Below are 13,428 nucleotides of genomic sequence, written 5' to 3'. Positions count from 1 at the left end.
CATTGTTCCCTCATTGTCCCAACTGAGCTGTTAGCTTTATAGGAGTACGAGATGTCTTTTTTAAACTTTTAATTCCACATTTTGTATTTAGTGGGTTCTTATTTGACTATTGCTTTGTCTTCTGTCTCTTAGATTTGTTTAGAGTTGAAAATTGGTCATGCTGTCTGTCTACAATTGATGATACTTGGGGGAGAATTATTCTTTCCCCAGTGCGGAGGGATGGCAGATGCATGGAGGAGGGTCACAGAGGGAGGTTTTGTGACCACTCATCCCACCTGTCAGAAGTGGCTGTGTGGGTCATGGACCCAAGGCAGTTGAGGGCAGAGGCTGGGGCAGCCCCTGTGCACTCTTCTCCCCTCTCCCTTCCTCTCTGCTAAGTCCTTGCTCCAGGATAAGTAATGCCTGCTTCTGGGCTGGGAGTTTGGGAGGAATGGCTGTAGCTGCATCTGTGGAGATTTTAGGATGGAAGCTCAGCTTTTACTTTGGTTGAGTATAAAATGCAACACCATAAATCCCCACAAAGGTCTCTTCATTGTAGGTGCTTTTGGTCTATGCTTACAGTGCCGAATTTTCTGGGAAAAGCCATTTCCCATTACGTCCACCTTCCCTTCACCTATCAAGTAAGATATTCCTTGAACATTTACTACCAAACTGTGACTGTAAACACAGACTTTTCTTCCCCATTCCTTTTTGCGACTCATTCTGGATGAAAGCATCTCTGTGTAGATCCAGTGAGGCAGGCCCTGTACACTGCACTGCCCCAGTGGTCCTCCACTTTCAGGCACGAATTGCATATAATATTTTAAAAGCCATCACAAAAATTGTTGGACCCATTTGCCTTATTGTAGGAGTCCCTTGAGAGCAGCTTTCAAAATACTCCCAGGACCCATTAGTGGCATACATTCAATAGAACTGCATTACCATTATGTAACAGCATTTACAAAGAGCACACCTACTTGATTAACCTTTCTGATGAAAAATGTATGTCATCAAAATTTTTCTGTATTATTTAATTTCTTAGAGAATTCTAGGCATGAGGACTCTGGGCAGCACTGAACGACCTTATTAGTAAAACACTCACTGCATGTACGAGATACCTTTCTCTACCTGAACACCAACCAAATGTGTTTTATCTATGTGTTTTGAAATGGGTGTCGCCCAGCATTTTGCAGAAGAATTGCTGTATCTTACCAGACAGGAATACAGGTAAATAGATTTTGTTCTTTTGCTTTGAGAGCATAGGTTGTATGACACGGAAAATTTGAGAAATATGATTGTATAATGCAGGCATCTAGTTTTCATAGCTGCTGCTTTACTGCAAGATTGTTTATTGACCCAACAAGCACAAAACTGGATTGTTCAGTTTTACAGTGAGTTATGACCCAAGCTCAAAGATCTGTTTTTGATGGAGCAAATAGATTTAGGTGATAGTTGTCTTGGATTTTTAAGGGAAACTGGTTATCTTTTGAAGTTGAATATGTGAGTTTCAAAGTTGTTGATTTTGCTGGTCGTGCTTCCTCAGTGAGGAAGAACACCATTACTATCTAGCATGGAACCCTTGGTGGTCTGTTTGCAGTCAAGACTTTGTCTTCAGTCTGGGTGGGAGCTGGGAGGATGGTCTGTGCTTAAAGTCTTGAGAGTCTCAATGAAAACACAGAAGGATGGTTATCTTGCAGTGGGAGGGTGTATGTCATGTGACTGCTCACAGATGTAGGTGGTTGGAGATTGTAGGTGAGGTGGTTTGTGTTACTTTTAAGGAAGCATGATGGGGGAGGGGTGGTTCCTGAAAAGAAAGCTTTGGAAGTTTGTTGTGTTTAAGTTCAGAAACATACAAACATGAAGATCACATGGAGCTTGTTGTTCTATGGGTCTTCATCTTAGTTACTCTCCCCTGTGGGGTGTCTAATTTTGGGCATTTTCATCAAAGAAATACCAGCTCCTGAGGAAAAGATGGAAGGGTCTGTCTTTTTTGCCAAGGGATAGCTCTAAGAATTACTCTTTCCTGGGATCATCTGTGACCTCTCAGATAGTTCTGTCTGAATCCCAGGATACTTGTGTTGGGTAAGAAACAGAGTTGTGCTGACATTTCCTTATGTTTTCCAACTTGAAAAAAAATGAACTCTGTGGGAGTCAGAAGAATTGAATGTGTTGGTATGTACTCTGCTTTGAATATAAACAGCATATAAGCCAGCTAGCATGATTATTGAAATCTCATTCTAAAGTGGTCAGTAAGTTGTTGTTTTATATTATGCATTTCAGTGTAAAACACCGAGTATTTTGGGGGAAAGTAGGGTATTTATTTATTTATTTTTTACTTTTGATTATGGACAGATTATATCAACAACCTTATTATTTTGTCAACAATAATGTGGCCACTGTTACATCACCCTTGACATACTTCAGCTGTGACTTTGAGTACACTTACTTACAGAGAAGTTTATTGAGAACAGGGTTAGGTATTTTTGAGCCTCTTTCCATATTCTGGAAGTCTTGCTTACGAACAAAAATATGTGAATAGGTCACATAGAGAGAAACAAAGATTTCTGTAAACTGTGTCCATCACTAAGAGTGATTACAACACAATTTAAAGAACAAATGATTAGTTTATGTATTCCAGGCAAGTTTCTGAATCTGAGAAGCACCAAATTCATGACAAAATTAAAAGTTACATACTATTCTCTAGAATTCTGACTGGATTTTAAATGTTGGAATGAGCTTTCTGTATTTTCAACCAATCTATTATATAAGAAGTTTCAAGGTAATTTGTGAAATACTGCCAAATTCAGATGTCTCATTTTCTTTTTGTAGGAATCCAAGTACTCAACCTTTAGAACCCAGAAAGCATCCTCCCACTACGACTTGAATATTGAGGACATTTGCCAGGCAATTTTCTTTTGAAGATTTTTATATTATAGAAGTGGTTGTACAAGACCCAAGACCCAAAACATTAAGCATGGTTTGGGGAAGCAATTATATAAAATGAGAAGAAAGTTGAGTTGGCTAAAATGATAACTCTAAGTGTCAGAATTGAATGATGTGTGGATTCTGGTTTTTACTGTGTAACGTGACCCAGTGTGCCTGAAGCTGCTGAATTATTTAGGAAATGTTTAGAAATTTCTTGAGACTCAGATGTAACAGTTATTGCTTTTGCATCATAATAAACATAAATTTTCCTTATGGACATGAATGAACTTTTCTTTTTTTTTTACTTTAGTGACTATATAAAAGCATTTTCATATTTTTTAATTTTTTTTATTTGTTTATTTATAGCATAACAGTGTTCATTGTTTTGGCATCACACCCAGTGCTCCATGCAGTACGTGCCCTCCCTATTACCCACCACCTGGTTCCTCCACCTCCCACAACCCCCCCCCCGGCCCCTTCAAAACCCTCTGGTTGTTTTTCAGAGTCCATAGTCTCTCATGGTTCATCTCCCCTTCCAGTTTCCTTCAACTCCCTCTCCTCTCCATCTCCCCATGTCCTCCAAGTTATTTGTTATGCTCCACAAATAAGTGAGACCATATGATACTTGACTCTCTCTGCTTGACTTATTTCCCTCAGCATAATCTCTTCCAGTCCCATCAATGTTGCTACAAAAGTTGGGTATTCATCCTTTCTGATGGAGGCATGATACTCCATCGTGTATATGTACCAGATCTTCCTTATCCATTCATCGGTTGAAGGGCATCTTGGTTCTTTCCACAGTTTGGCGACCGTAGCCATTGCTGCAATAAACATTGGGGTACAGATGGCCCTTCTTTTCACTACATCTGTATCTTTGGGGTAAATACCCAGCAGTGCAATTGCAGGGTCATAGGGTAGTTCTATTCTTAATTTCTTGAGGAATCTCCACACTGTTCTCCAAAGTGGCTGCACTAACTTGCATTCCCACCAACAGTGTAAGAGGGTTCCCCTTTCTCCACATCCTCTCCAACACACGTTGTTTCCTGTCTTTCTAATTTTTCATGTCTTGCTAAGCATTTTCATATTTTTGATGATGGTCAACATTGGAGTGGGTCAGGAGTTTCATTTTGGGAAAAGAAAAGGTGTTCTGGAGATAGATGGCACAGATGCTTATATGACCTGAGTGTGACGTCACTGAACTGTACACTGAAATTGGTTAAGACTGTAAATTTTACGGGATATATGTTTTACTGCAGTTCAAGAATAGAACAGCTTTGAGATGAGCTGTGGCTGTCATGTTCTTTTTGCTCTTTAGTTATTTTTGAAGTTCTGTATATACTCCACTAACTTCTGTTTGCCAAGGTGAGGACCTAGTGGAAGATGCATGTACTTGCAGGTGTTTTCACTTTTATGGAGTCAATGTACTAAGCAGATCTGGTGACAAACTATGATGAGTGACATCTGATGGTGCATTGGAAGTCGTCCTTCTCTGGGTTAGACATGACAAACATCATCTTCTCTTGGTATCTTGATTACTCATGATAGTTTTGGTTGATACACAGAGCTGGAGTGATTTCTTGTGACCAGCGCTACAAATTGCCTTATTTTTCATGTTCTTCTAAGAGACACAGAGAGTTCAGGAAGCAGTGTGTGTTTATATTGTGAAGGAGAAACACTTGCAAGACCACAAATGTGCTTTGAGACTTTTCTGCATTTTGAAGTCATTTACATCAGGCTTTACTTCCAACCACTATTCCCTTTTTTTTTGTTGTTTCTTTTCAGGACAGTTTGACCCTTCATCTGCCTTTAGTTTGCCCTCTCTCTGGAGAGCCCCATTGATAAGCATGTGCACGGATGAGCATGATTCGTGGGGAAGAGTGGCTGATGTGATGTACTATGAAGGTGGATGGCTGGCATATTAGTGGCTGTCTTGGACTCAAATCCCATACCAGCCTTGATCAGAATGGCTGATGAGTGGTCTGAGGGTCCCTCCCTCACTCAACCCCATTTTGGGGGAGCTGTGTCTGACCAGCAATGCAGGGTGAAGGCAAGTGTTTCACACAATCTGTGTCCCTTCTTGGAAACTGGCTCCCTGCCTCTGAACTCCCCTGGCTGGTCTTTGGTGGGACCCAAGGACACCATCCAGTTACAATAGTCCAAAATGGTGCTCATTCCTGTTGGTTTAGAAACTTTTTAGACAATGACTTCTTCACAAACATCATTATATTATGATTGGCTGTTTTCAGCACTAGAGTTAGCCCATCTTTGAGGTTTTATGGCAGTTTCCACTGTGAAGGTGGTGGAATTTGGAATGTTGGTCCCTTGCCGTATGTTATTCATGGTGTAAGTGGTTCATCATCTCTCTGTTGCTGTCCTGTGTCTCACAATATTGGTGTACAGTTTCTCAAAAATCAAGTTCGGGTAACACATGGTGGCAGCCTACCATGAAAGTTGCAGACTACTGTTACATGTTTCTTGAGCGGTGAGGGGGTTGGGATATACTTTGTTCTTTGCTGGTCAATCTTCCTTGTTTTGATCATCACTGGAGTTGCTTTCTTACCATGTCCTTTGGGGATGTTGAGAGCTTTGCAGATCCTCCTGTGTCTGGGATACGCAGTAGGATGGGGTTCTGATCCTGAGTACTGTTGTGTAGAATTTATCCCATGTCCACTGGGAGACAGCCTATTTGACCGCCAAGAATAATGAGAAGTTTCAAGAATGAATTGATTTTGCCATCAAGCAGCGGTATGTCCTCTGCAAAGTTTGATGTTAATGACTGAGCCAGGATACCTCAAGCAGGTGGAGCATGTGGCAGCCTTTGATGTCTGAGAGATGATATACCCCTACTTGACATAATGAAAAGTGTGTAATAATTTGTATATAAAAATCAGGGTGGAAACCTGTTAGGTTTTCCCACACGTTTTGTGGAGCTGACTTGTCTGTGTTCGCAGACATGCACTGTGGTATTCATGGAGGGCATAAAGGTTACTGACTCTGATCATCACTGGGTCACTGCCCAAGAGAGGCTGGTCAGCATCCAGCAGTGAGAGCAGAGGCAAAAAGCCCAGTTTCTGTGCTCTGACTGCCCTCGCCACTCATTGCCGAGTGTGGGTCCAGGGGGCATTCTTGGTCCCCTGCCCTTAAAGCTGGGGAGAGCTGCTTCACCTGCACCTTGGCCACTGGCTCCTGCCTGTGCTTCCACATGTCTGGCCTGGGGTGTTCATTGGCAGGACATGGCATGCGCTCTCCCTGGGAGGGACACACTGTTGTGTATAGGCTCAATAAAGTCTTGGGTTGAAGTTGAATGTTTGTAACAGGGTATTCAGCTTAAAAAATCTATATAGGTTGAGCAAATATTTTTTATAATGTCTATTTGGATGTAGAGCCTCAGTGAATGCTTACATAAGGCTTTGGAAGTTTAATTATACATTATTGAACTCCTCGGTGAGCATGGCTGGTGAAACATGGGCACCCACTGGAGCCATTTACATATGGAGTTCAAAATGGCAGAGAGAGCTTAGTTGTTGAAAGAGCAGGGATGATTGTGTTTGGTCAGTCCTAGGTTTTAAGAAGCTTTCAATTTCCTTATGGGCATATCAGGAAAATCAGTGAATGAGTCTGTGCTCTTTGCCACAGCCCTGTCTCAAGAGGACCTGACTCCCCATCCCTGGCACAGAGGAGGCTAGTGCACAGGTGGGCATAGTTTCACACCCCGTGGGCGTGTGGTTCCCTGAGCTCTGCACACATCTGTGTCTCCCAGTGTTGAATTTCAGCCCTAAGTGAATGTGGGCATCACACCTTGTATTTCTAACATGACTCTAGTTTAAAAGGCTCTTTTGTGGGGTGCCTGGGTGGCTCAGGGGATTAAAGCCTCTGCCTTCAGCTCAGGTCATGGTCCCAGGGTCCTAGGATGGAGGCTCACATCGGGGTCTCTGCTCAGCAGCGAGCCTGCTTCCCCCCTCTCACTCTGCCTGCCTCTCTGCCTACTTGTGATCTCTCTCTGTCAAGTAAATAAATTTAAAAAAAAAAATCTCTTTTGTGTCAATATTGGCAAGTCCCTCAACTTCCTCATGCAATAGGGAACATCACCCCATTTTGTAGATGAGCAAGTAGATCCAAAGGTACGGGTGACTCTTCCATGGTTTTGCACAGCTGCTCAGTACGTTGCTGGGATGCAAATACGTATGCTCACTCTGTATCAGTATGTGACACCTCAGTGACCCTTAATGAGTCCTTCCTGACACAGGTATGATTTCCCTAACAAATGCAGTGTCAGACAGGCAGTGTGGGCAGGGGGTGCCGGTGAGGAGCCAACCCCTCAACCTCTGGAGTTTCAGGACCAGATGGGCAAGTGCTGTAGATGGCTTTGGTGCCAAACGGATGCCCAGTTAAGTGGGACATCCACACCCGTGGCATGCTGAATGGTTTTCAATGTTAAATGAATAACATTTGAGCAGACTAGGTTAAGGGTGAAATGTCACTTCTGTCAAACACCAACATTTCAGGTAAGTTTCCTTTGCCCAGATACTGAAGTTATAAATTATATTATAAATTACACTGAACATTTATAAAAGCTTCTGAGGTGTGCAGGTGGGTTGCCTTGTGCTGTGGCTCACAGTGGGGATGGCAGGGGCGGCGGCTGGAAGGCAAGGAGGCTGAGGAAATGCCAGGAAGACACCCTCACTGCTTAGACTGTGTCTCTGCAGCCCAGCGAAGGACGCTTCCTTCCCTGTCCACTGGCTGGGGACAGAAACAAATCTTCATCTGCTGGAAAGGGCTTTATTTGATAAACTGACTTTATTAGAAACAGTCGTGCTATTTAATCAGTGCCAGAATGAAAGGTTATGGATCGATAGTTTTTAAGGCCCAAATAGGTTTTTTTCTTTCTGCCATGTGGTGAGGAATAACTCACCCTGAGGGCCTGTTTCTTGCCTAGTTGGCCTCTCTGTGCTGAGCAGAAAAATATTACCCCTTTGGGAAGTGAGTTGAAGTGCAGTTCCAGTCCCACTCACCCTGGGAGTGGGCACTTCTCTGTGGGGCAAGTGCATATATTTGCTGACAGAGGTTTGTAGTTCGGTGGCAGGTTCATGAGGAGACACACAGTTCTGTGGCATGAGGCCGAATGTGATTTGGATGCATCTCCGCCAGCTGTTTTGGGGCTGAACCTGGTGTCTGAGCCCACCTGTTTTCATGACACCCCCCCAAACTTCCTGGGGCCTTGCTGTGTGGTGCCAACCTGGAGGCTGTGAGTCTGTACCCCTGGAAGCCCGGGGCACCCGGACTTACTCCTGGCTGGGAATATGTGCAGTTTTCCGTGCAGGTTCTCACTGTGGGAGCTTGGGAGCATGGATTTCTGTCCACCTCTCAGTGCTTGGCCATGGCTGGTGCTGATCCCCAGACGGCATTCCACAGGAGGAGAAGGGACTCCAGGTGCCCAGTGAGGCCACCATGGTGACAGCGCTCAGTGTGTTTCAGGAGCCGCAGAGAGACACATAGGTTCTGTGGAGAAGAGTTGCCTGAGGCTAGGGGCAGTAGGCCCCTAAACATCAGAGCTGTGGCTGCAGGGTGTGTCCTTGTGTACATCCTGGCCCACTGTCATATTTAGGGAGCAAGGTCCTGGCAGTGTTGGTGCCTCTGAGGAAGCTCATTCCTGGAGCACTGACATGGCCGGGGTTCTGGGGTTATCTTGTGACTGAGGGAGAAAATCTGGATCCAGCTACTGTGTCTGTCTGTCCTCTACCCAGTGCTCTGTCCAGGGCTCTGAAGGAGAGTCTGTCTGCCCACAGTATGCCCCACCCCCATGGCGTGCCCCTCCTCTCCACCTGCACTTCTGCCTGGAGGAGTCCGCCCTGCCCTCTTCATCCTTTGCCTCAGTTTCTTACTCATGAGGCTGTGTTGCTCTAGTGAAACAAGTCACTGTACAGCCTGTCATTTTTAAGCGACCTTGAATTCCTTCCAGTGTGTGACAAGATGCCCCTGCATCCATCCAGGCAGAAAGCCTATGGGCTGCTATCGATCTGGGGTTGATCACTCTATCTAAAGCTGTGGGTGATGTTAGAGGCTCCCAGTAAAACAGAGACATCACAAGTAGGCAGAGAGTGAGGAGGAAGCAGGGTCCCTGCTGAGCAGAGAGCCTGATGCGGGGCTTGAACTCAGGACCCCAAGATCATGACCTGAGCTGAAGGCAGCGGCTTAATCCACTGAGCCACCCAGGCGCCCTTGTTTCAGTTCTTAACTAAAGTATTCCATCCTTTTCCTTTTCAGCTGTTCAGATATATAGGTATTTGGGTTATCACAAAGCAACTTGCATCAGAGATACAATCATATGGTATATTTTATGAGTTAATGAAAATACCAAAGCATATTATTTTACAAAATACCATCAAATCTATAGACAGCACTCTAGAAGCCATATTTTGGGAGTAAAAAATCTTCACATGTAAAAGCGCACTAATCATATGAAATTGATACAATTTGATACTGTAATTAAATCTGGCTTGCTGTGTTGGGGGAGGAAATTATCCCATGATCCTGCCTAATATGGTGGGATGCGGGGGTGCAGGTGGTGTTGGATGTGGCCTGTGATATGGCCCCAGGAGGAGGGTTGAGTGTATTTCACATTCTTTTGCCTTCCATGAAGAATGGGGGACTGGCCAGAGTGGGTGGGGCAGAGAGGGGAGCCCATTAGTCTACCGTGCCTAAGAGCAGCCGGGGAAATGCAGGTCATCTGCTCTGACATGGTCCTGGGCTCTCTGAGGAGGGAGGTAATGTGACTGTGGGGAACAGGAGGCCTGGAGAGGGCATGTTGTGGAGCAGGTGCATGTGAGGTGAGGGCACGTGGGGACTGGCCCTTCTGGTGCCTGTTCAGTGTCTCCTCTGCCACAGTCTGTGGTTTGTCCATAACTTTTACTTCCCTTTGCAGTAAATGTCTTAAACTCAAAATGTTTTTAAGCTTGGGTAGTTGTTTCAGTAACCTCCTCCATCCCGTGTCTGTAGCTAGCCTGGGGTGGGGGGCCTAAGCCCACTCCCAGCTCAGTGATTCTCAGGAGGACTCCCAGGATGCAGCATGTAGTCGTGCTGATGCCTGGGATTTACTGTAGTGAAAGTAGGCAAAGAGTGAGGGCAGAGGACATGCACAGGGGAACCAAGCCCGCTTTCAGGCCCATCCTGCCCAGTCATGCAGGGCATGCTGTGTCCCCTGAAAACGATTATAAGACCCCTGTGTGGAGCATCAATCCCAGGAGGCTGTAGGGACCCGCACCTGGTGTTTTATGGGGAGTTATGGGGAGCTGGTCCCACACACACACCCTTTGCCTAGCTCATCCAGACTTGCAGGAATGCCCCAGAAGAGAGAAGGTGTTTAGCACGTTTGTGCTAATGGTTTAGGCATAAAAAGCCAGCTTATTAGTTCAGAAATGGCCTTGGGCAGGTCTCCTCCTTCCTTGTCCTGTTACCTGACTCTGAGCCTGTGCAGCTGCCACCAGGTTACCCCCAGCACCTCGAGAGGGAGCCTCGAGAGGTATGCCACAACCCTGGGGGAAGTGCCTCCTTTCCTCTCCTGCTACTGGCTTCTCCTCTCCCTTGTGTGGCTCTGAGTGGGCATTGAGTGGTGTACAGGGTGAGAGTGGCTAGAGGGCAAAGCCTTTCCTGTGTTCCCGTTGGGCACAGCCCGGTCAGGGCTGCTCTTTCAAACCCTGTCTGCTGTGGGCACCAGGGTTGATTCTGCAAGCTGGTGATTGTCTGCTGATTATCAGTGCGGTCCCGTTTTCAGTGTTACTGTGCCTGTTTTCACGGAAGTGGGAGAGGCTGTATTGGAGCTACCAGGCAGACACAACTTCAAACCAGAAGCAAGTTCTGCTCTTTGACATGGTCGTCGCACCTGCCGTGTCCTCAGAGAGGCTCCCAGTAAAACAGAGGCAAGTCCTGAACTCCTGACAGGAGTGGAGGCTGAGGGTTTCTCAAGTCATGCTGGCTTTCTGGTTCTGAGATTGAAGACAGTTTTCATATTCGTCTGGAAAACATTGTATTTCATTTCCTTAGTTTTTATTGAAGTAACGTTGACACACAGTATCATCGGTTTCAGGTCTGTAACATGAGATTTGACGGATCTGTGCATGACGACACGCTCACCACAATAACTGTCATCACCATCTGTCACGTACAATATAGTCACAGCTTTACCGACTCTGTTCACTGACTCTGTTCCCTGTGCTGTACTTTTCAACCCCATGACTTTTTTATGCTGTAACTAGTGATTGTCAGAGGGGAGGGAGTGCGGGAATGGGTAGATCAGGTGAAGGGGATTCAGAGGGACTGACTTCCAGGATTTTATTGTAAAAGCACTCTGCATTAAAGGTAAAAGCTTTTTTTAAACTATAAATTTACTTGTCTTTGATGGAACTTATGGAGTTTTAAAAATAAACTCTTAAGCACTACCCAAATACAAGTTTCAGGGTGATTTTTTGGTGTGCTTTGTGTCTGAGAACCTTTTATTGTCTGCAATCACAAACCCATACTTAATAGAAGTAGTTTTAGAATGTGTTTTAATATTCTCGTTTTAAAGTTCAAGGAAAGTTTCAGATAAAGACAGTGATTGATTTTCCCATCAAGGGCTTGCTTATATAGCAGGTGCAACTTCATTGCTAAACAGGTATTCAGGCAGCACATAAATCATGCCGCACACACTTGATTTAGAACAGCCATTCTCTCAGCTGTGAGCTGGGTGATGTGCAGGAATATTAGGAACTGACACACAGATAATGAAAGAAATGAACTGCTTCTTTGGGGAAGTGGAGCCAGGGCCTTGGGCTGTAGAAAAGCCAGAGACCATGTATGGTGCCCAGGACTGGCTTCTGGAGCAGTGATGTGCTCAGCACCGAGCCAAGATGAACTTGATGTGTCAGAATGGATTGATCCGTAAGTGAGAAGTTGAAGCCTCCATCCGAGTGGTGCACGGGCTTTATTCTTGCTGGACAGATGTGCAGAGCTTCTGCTGAAGAAGGGCTTTGTGAGGTCCACTGGGGGGAGCTAATGTCTTCTAGGGTCCCCTGGGGTCAAGGTGGAACCTGACAGATGCCTGTGACCTTCTCATACAGGGTACACAGTGCACCATCAGTAAAAACATTGTTAAATTGAGCTGAACTGAGTATGGGTTTTTATCAAATGACTGGTTCCCTGTTACTGGGGATATAATGGAGGAGAAAGGAATAACTAATTAAGGGAAAATGTCTCCAAGAGAAAAGTTTAAAATAATTAAGCAATCAAAGACTGCCAAAGGTCTGCAGTTTATTAGCCGTATACCTGAGGAGCGTAGCAGCTGTGGAGGAGGAGAGCACGGCTGCTGAGTGATCTCAGGGTGAGTTCAAGCAAACATTCTCTTCCCAAAGACCGGCAGTTATGTGACCCTCAAGTCAGGGAAAGGTGTCCTTGCTGCTGCTCTGAGTCAGTCCTCACCCAGGTGCATGAGCGTAAAGCCCAACACTGGTGTTGGTGATCGCACACAGGAGTGTGCAAGCTCAGGATCTTGTGTGTGCAGAGAGGGGCTCACAGAGTTTCTGTATCTGCAGTGAGTGAGGACATATTGGCGTGTTCACTGGGGTCAGTGTTAGTGATGTGTCCCACGCTATCTGATGGTCATCTGTGTTCTGAAGCAGAAGCACACTGATTCAGTTCTGTCCACATGCAGCACTTTACCAGCTGTGAACGTGGAAAGACAAGGTCTCTGTCCTCAAGGGGCACGTTTTCATAGTTACCACATCCCCGCCAGCAAACTGCTATCTGCCGAAGGTGGGCCAAAAGCCAGGGTGGGAGCATGGGGGTGGAGGCAGCCTGGATGGTTTGCAGGGCAGCAGGCTTGCAGTCACTGATGAAGATGACCCAGCCTGGACAGCGGCATGGGTTACAGCCTGGTCAGGGGTGTGGGTGGGTGAGCCTGCAGGTGCATTTCAGAGCCTGCTCCTTCCAAATTGTCCTTAGTGACTTGTGAATAAAGCCTTTGGCAGGAGGATTTGTACTTGTATGAATCAGAACAATCACAGAGGAACATGACACGGATGGCCACGTGGAGTGCTATGGATATTCTGGGATTTTATGTATGGAAGGGACTTGCCTCCATCTCTGGATAGAGGTGGGTCAGCCAGGCACAGGGAAGGATGCTATGCTGTGTTCGGTGCTGGGAAGGGGAGGCCTTCTGGTGAGCCCAGAACCCTGGCAGTCCTATGGACGTTCGTAGAGTTAGTATCAGTTAGTATCCTTAGGTTGTGTACATGGTGAACAGAGCAATTCTGTCGCCTCAGTTCAAAGAGGGATTAGTGTTCTCTGGAGAAATGGAGCCAGTAGAATGTGGATGTGTACACACGACCATGCAAGCACACACATGTATACACATGCACACGCACAGTTGGGCTTGCATGTTCACATATGCAACAGGAATGTATACACACCTACACAAAAACATGCACAAAGACATATACCTGTGTACACATGTATGCACACATAACACTTACATGTATGCATCCTTTGTGC

Source organism: Meles meles, unplaced genomic scaffold, assembly GCF_922984935.1.
Source record: "Meles meles unplaced genomic scaffold, mMelMel3.1 paternal haplotype, whole genome shotgun sequence".
Lineage (NCBI taxonomy): Eukaryota > Metazoa > Chordata > Mammalia > Carnivora > Mustelidae > Meles > Meles meles.
The sequence above is the reverse complement of the archived record's forward strand: the minus strand, read 5'-3'. Positions refer to the sequence as shown.